Source organism: Chionomys nivalis, chromosome 1 (assembly GCF_950005125.1).
Source record: "Chionomys nivalis chromosome 1, mChiNiv1.1, whole genome shotgun sequence".
NCBI classification, from domain to species: domain Eukaryota; kingdom Metazoa; phylum Chordata; class Mammalia; order Rodentia; family Cricetidae; genus Chionomys; species Chionomys nivalis.
In genome coordinates this window covers 192,069,681-192,075,507 of record NC_080086.1, presented here as the reverse complement: position 1 = coordinate 192,075,507, position 5,827 = coordinate 192,069,681, and positions in this window count along the sequence as shown.

The following is a 5,827-nucleotide window of genomic DNA, read 5'->3' as shown; positions in this document are numbered from 1 at the left end:
AGTGATCAAGAAGACTGAGTTGGGGGAAGAATGAAAGAGCTATCTTGATAGAAGGAGCCATTATGAGAATAAGGAGAAACCTGGTATTAAGTAAAATCTCAAGTATCTGTAAGGATGACCCCAGCTAGGACTCCTAGCAATAGTGCAGATGGTCTCTGAAAGGGCCTTCTCCTATAATCAGATTGGTGACTACCCTAATTGTCATCATAGAACCTACATCTGGTAACTGATGGAAGCAGATGCATTGACCCATAGCCAGTCACTGGTCTGAGTGTTTGGAGTTCGATTGAAAAGATGGAGGAAAGATTATATGAACAAGGGATGTCAAGAGAAAGATGGAGAAAACTACAGAGACAGTTGACCTGACCTAGTAGGAGCTCATAGACTCTGGACTGAGAGCTAGGGAAGCTGCATGGGACTTAACTAAAGCTTCTGAATGTGGGTGATAGTTATGCGGCTTGACCTGTTAGGGCATGCCTATCAATGGAGCCAGTACCTGACCTGACATTTTGGAGACCATTGCCTATGTTGGGATATTTTGCTCAGCCTTGATCTGGTGGGTAGAGACTTGTTCCTTCTTCAAGTTGGTATGTTAGACCTTGTTGACTCCCAAGGAAGACCTTACATCATCTGAGGAGTGGATGGGGGATGGGAAGGAGGGGAGTGAGGGGATGGAAGAATGAATAGAAGGGGAATTTGTGTTCGAGACCAGCCTGGTCTACAAGAGCTAGTTCCAGGACAGGCTCCAAAACCACAGAGAAACCCTGTCTTGAAAAAACAAACAAACAAACAAAAAAAAAGAAGGGGAATTTGGGGTTGGTATGTAAAATGAAGAGTACAATTTTAAAATAAAAATATGAAAAAAGAATGAGAGAGAGAAAACCAAATTCTTAAAGTTGGATATATATATATACATACACACATATATATATATGTGTGTGTGTGTGTGTCCATGTGTGTTTAGAACAGTTGCAGAGTAACAGAATTTTAATACATTTCTTGAAAAAAAATGTCTTATTATTAATATGATATTTTCATGGAACATTTTTCATAGTTAATAAACCATTGTTACTCCCTGTTAATTAAGTCTGTCTGTGCTTCATAACCTTTCTGTTCCCTAATTCTATTCAGTATATCAGATTACTTAGTAATATCTCATTTATGGAAGCATCTCTGAATTCTTTCTGGTTGAAGATTTTGATGAATTTGAGAAAAATTGATCAGGTATAACTAAATATGCTTTAAAGAGGATGCCACACACATATGCAATATTTTATTAATTCTAGTGAATTTCACATGATTCTCTTGATCTCTTCTATGATCTACTTCCACCCTGAAAACCCCACCCAATTTTATATTATGTTTATATTATTTTATATCCCACTTAATCTAATTTATACTGCATATGTATGAATAAAAATATGGCCATCCATGGAAAATATTAAATCTGAAAAGATGACACTCCTCAAAAATTAGACACTCCCTCTTCTACTAAGCGGCCATCAAGTGTCAATAGTAGAAGGTGCAGGGATTCATGTGTCCTTTCCTCTCCATGCTATAATGTCAATTGACTTAGTTTTGTACATATTTTGTATAGTAAGCTATATATGTGAGTCAATGAGTCTACCTCTCCCATAAAATCCAGAAGACGTTATTTCATTCTAGTTTTCCCATCATCTGGATCCTACAGTCTTTCAGAAAATATCTTTTGATATTTTCTGAGTATCAGTGGGAAATGACATGACACAGATATCCAATTTGTGACTGAAGATTCAGTACACAACTAGTATCTTTATTTTGAAAAGTTGTGAGTTTATGTATTAACCGTGGTATAATAAATGAAAAAGCTTCCATGATGAAGAATGAGAGATATATTAATTTATCAACACACACACATGATTTTATTGGTGTGAAAAGACACCATGACCACAGTAACTCTTCTTTACCCTTCTAATCAAAACTTTTATTTATTTTTAATTTTTTTCATTTTATATACCAACCTGAGTTCATCCTCCCTCCGCTTCTCCCACTCCCCACCACTGCCCCTTCCCACCCTCCCTTACAGGGGGTAAGGCCTCCTTTAGGGCATCCATGAAGTCTGGTATACCAAGGTGAGGCAGGATCAAACCCCTCCCTCTATATCAAGACTGAGCAAGGTATTCCACCATAGGAAATGGGCTCCAAAAAGTCAGTTATGTACCTCGGATAAGTCCTGGTCCTACTGTCAGATTCCCCAACCAGCAGATCAAACCACATAACTGTCACTCACATTCAGAGGGCCTAGTTCAGTCCCATGCAGTTTCTGCAGCTGTCAGTCCAGAGTCCATGAACTCCTACTAGCCTCAGGTCTGCTGTCTTTGTGGTTTTCTCCATTATGATATTGACAGCCCCTGGTCACATTGTCATGCCCGTGCAATGGGACCCCCAAACAAGACCACCAGAGTCAGTATCTCTACAAACACACTGGGGTTTACTGATTCTAAGTTTGCTAACTCTGACCTTAACCAGACACTCTGACACAGTGGGTGTGGGAAAAAGCCCCGAGGCTTCAGGAGAAGGGGATTTTAAAGGGAAAAACTACAGGCAGGGTGGCACAGGCCTAGCGTTTTGGGACTGGGTAAAAGTATACAACTTTTGAACTCATTGGTTGGAGTATAGGGGGATTTTAAAATAATGAGTGCCATCAGACAAGAATTTCAAAACAGTGGCTAATCATATACCTACAAAGACATTTGAAGCAAACAGATGCTGTTTGGACATCCTGGTGGGTTACTCTGACAAGGGCTGGCACAATTTCTTTAGAATGTTTATTATTTTACTGGGCTGCATTCACTCCCCTAGTTAGATCCTGTCTAAATGACATAGAATCATATCACAAGGACATTTGCTCAACTATGTTCAGAGCAACATTATTTGTAATAGCCAGAACATGGAAACAACCTAGATGTCCCTTAGCTGAAGAATGGATAAAGAAAATGTGGTACAAATTTTACAATGGGGTATTGCTTAGTAATAAAAAACAATACCATCTTGAAATTTGCAGGCAAATGAATGGAACTAGAAAAAAATCATCCTGAGTGAGGTAACCCAGAACCAGAAAGACAAACACAGTATGTACTCACTTATAAGTAGATATTAGATATAAAACAAAGGATAACCAGACTGTAATTTACAACCTCAGAAAAGCTAGGTTAAAAGAAGAATCTTAAGAGGGACACATATGGAAGGCCCTAGGAAGGGAAAATATCCTGGGTAAACAGAGAGGAGGGGGTTGAAGGGAGGGAATGGGGGATGGGAACATGAGGAATCTAAAGGCCAAGTTGTGGGGAGGGATGGAATGAGGGAACAAGAAAGAGCTATCTTGATTAAGGGAGCCTTTATGGGTTTAGGGAGAAACCTAGTGTTAAGGAAATTCTCAGGAATCCATAATGATGACCCCAATTAAGACTCCTAGCATAGTGAAGAGGGTACCTCAATGGGTCTTTTCCTATAAATCGATTAGTGACTAACCTAATTGTCATTATAATACATATATCTAACCAGTGATGGAAGCAGATGCAAACATCCACAGTCTAGCACTAACTAGGCTGATCTCCTGGAGTTCAATTGAAGCAAGGGAGAGAGATCATATGACCATAGCAACTCTTATAAAAGAAATCATTTAATTGGGGCTGGTTTGCATGTCAGAAGTTTAGCCCATTATTGTCATGGCAGGGAGAGAAATGGTATGTAAACAGATATGGTGCTGAGAGTTCTACATCTGGATTCTCAGACATCAGTAAGAGACATTGAGCTTCTAGGCCTGGAGCCTAGCTTGAACTCTTTTAAACCTCTAAGAACAGGTCCAGAGACACTTCCTCCAATAAGGCCACACCTTCTCCCACAAGGTCACACCTCCAACAAGGCTACTCCCCATGAGTCTCTGGGGGGGGGGTTATTCAAATTACCACATATATTTATAAATATACCATGTTGTTTCAGGGGATCATCATTGGAGCTCCCACAGACCATAGTAGGGTACAGTGTTGATGAGCCTTCTCTTCTGGAAGACTACATAGCACATCCCTTGGGTACAATGAAAGCTATTCAGAAAGGATGGATTTCTAGGACTGTGTAAGCTTGATTTCTCAGTGTCCTCTGAGCAAAAAGGGTTTTAATCTTAAGTCAACAAGAGATAAATATGTACAAAAATATAGTGATTTCATAGTAAAACAAATGTTATGAGAGTAAGCAACTACTTATAGAATAGAATTGATAACCACTCTATAAGGTGGAACCCATACATGGCACCACCAAAGTAGCCAACATCCTTAATGCAGTAAGCCATGGTCCTAGCGGAAAACTTACTACTATTCTGCTAAAGGACAGCAATAAAACTACTCCTAATGATATATTGCTATACCCATATGTCAGCTTGTTGTTCAACCTTCATCAGAGAAGTTTCTTTTTGTAGTATGTGTTAATTAACAAAGAGACCCACAACTGTGCAATGTGCAGGGAATGAAAGATTTGGAGGAATTTAGCCCTAAATGGAGTGTCTTCATCAAACCTCTCTACTCAAGGCACCAGGAAGGATTAAAGAATTTGTGAGATCACAGATGCCTCCAAAGAAACAGTGTCAAACAGTGTCTTACAGAAAACAAAACAAAACAAACAAACAAAAAAACAAACAAACAAAAAACAGGAATGATACACAAACGCACTTGCAGAAATTATAACACTATGCACAGGACCAAACAGTTCCAAGCCAGACAGGGTCAGGACACTGATAGGGGACCTGGATATGGGATCTCACCCCAGTAAATAATCTGTTTGCAATTAATAGATTTTGGGGAAATGAAAACTTATTTTTATATAATGGAGATTCACAGAATATATCAGTCACACTCTAGGGAAGACCCTTTTCTGTGTGGATGGCCAACCCAAAACAAGTCCAAGGTTTATTGGGGGGGGGGCTTTATCTTTTTTTTTTTTTTAACAATTTTGGGTTTTTTTGCATTTTGCTTGTTTTAGGATACTGAAACATATATGTCCATATGTATACATGTACACAGAAGAAATTCAGAGATTTTAAAAGTATATACTTATGATTTTATGTATGTGTGGGTATATATATATATATATATATATATATATATATATATATGACTATGTATACCTAGATTTAGATCCTCCTCTAAACAGATTCCATCTGTTGCTGACAAGTAACTTTCAGTATTCTTTTTTTTTTCTTCTTTTTTACTTAAAATTTCCAACTGCTCCCCGTTTCCCATTTCGCTCCCCCTCCTCCCACATATTGCCCCCTCCCCCCACTCCCCTCCCCCTATCCCCACTCCACTTCTCCTCCCCCTAGTCCACTCCCCCTCCCTCTCGATACTGAAGAGCAGTCCAAATTCCCTGCTCTACATGAAGACCAAGGTCCTCCCACTTCTATCTAGGTCCAGGAAGGTGAGCATCCAAACAGGCTACGCTCCCACAAAGCCAGTTCATGTATTAGGATCGAAACCTAGTGCCATTGTCCTTGGCTTCTCATCAGCCTTCATTGTCCGCCTTGTTCAGAGAGTCCAGTTTCAACCCATGCTTATTCAGTCCCAGTCCAGCTGGCCTTGGAGAGCTCCCAATAGATCAGTTCCACTGTCACAGTGGGTGGGTGCACCCCTCGTGGTCCTGATTTCCTTGCTCATGTTCTCCCTCCTTCTGCTCCTCATTTGGACCTTAAGAGCTCAGACGGTTGATCCAAATTGGGTCTCTGTCTCTCTCTTGATCCATCGCCAGATGAAAGTTCCTGTGCCATTCTCCTTGGCCTCTTGTCAGCTCTCATTGTCCA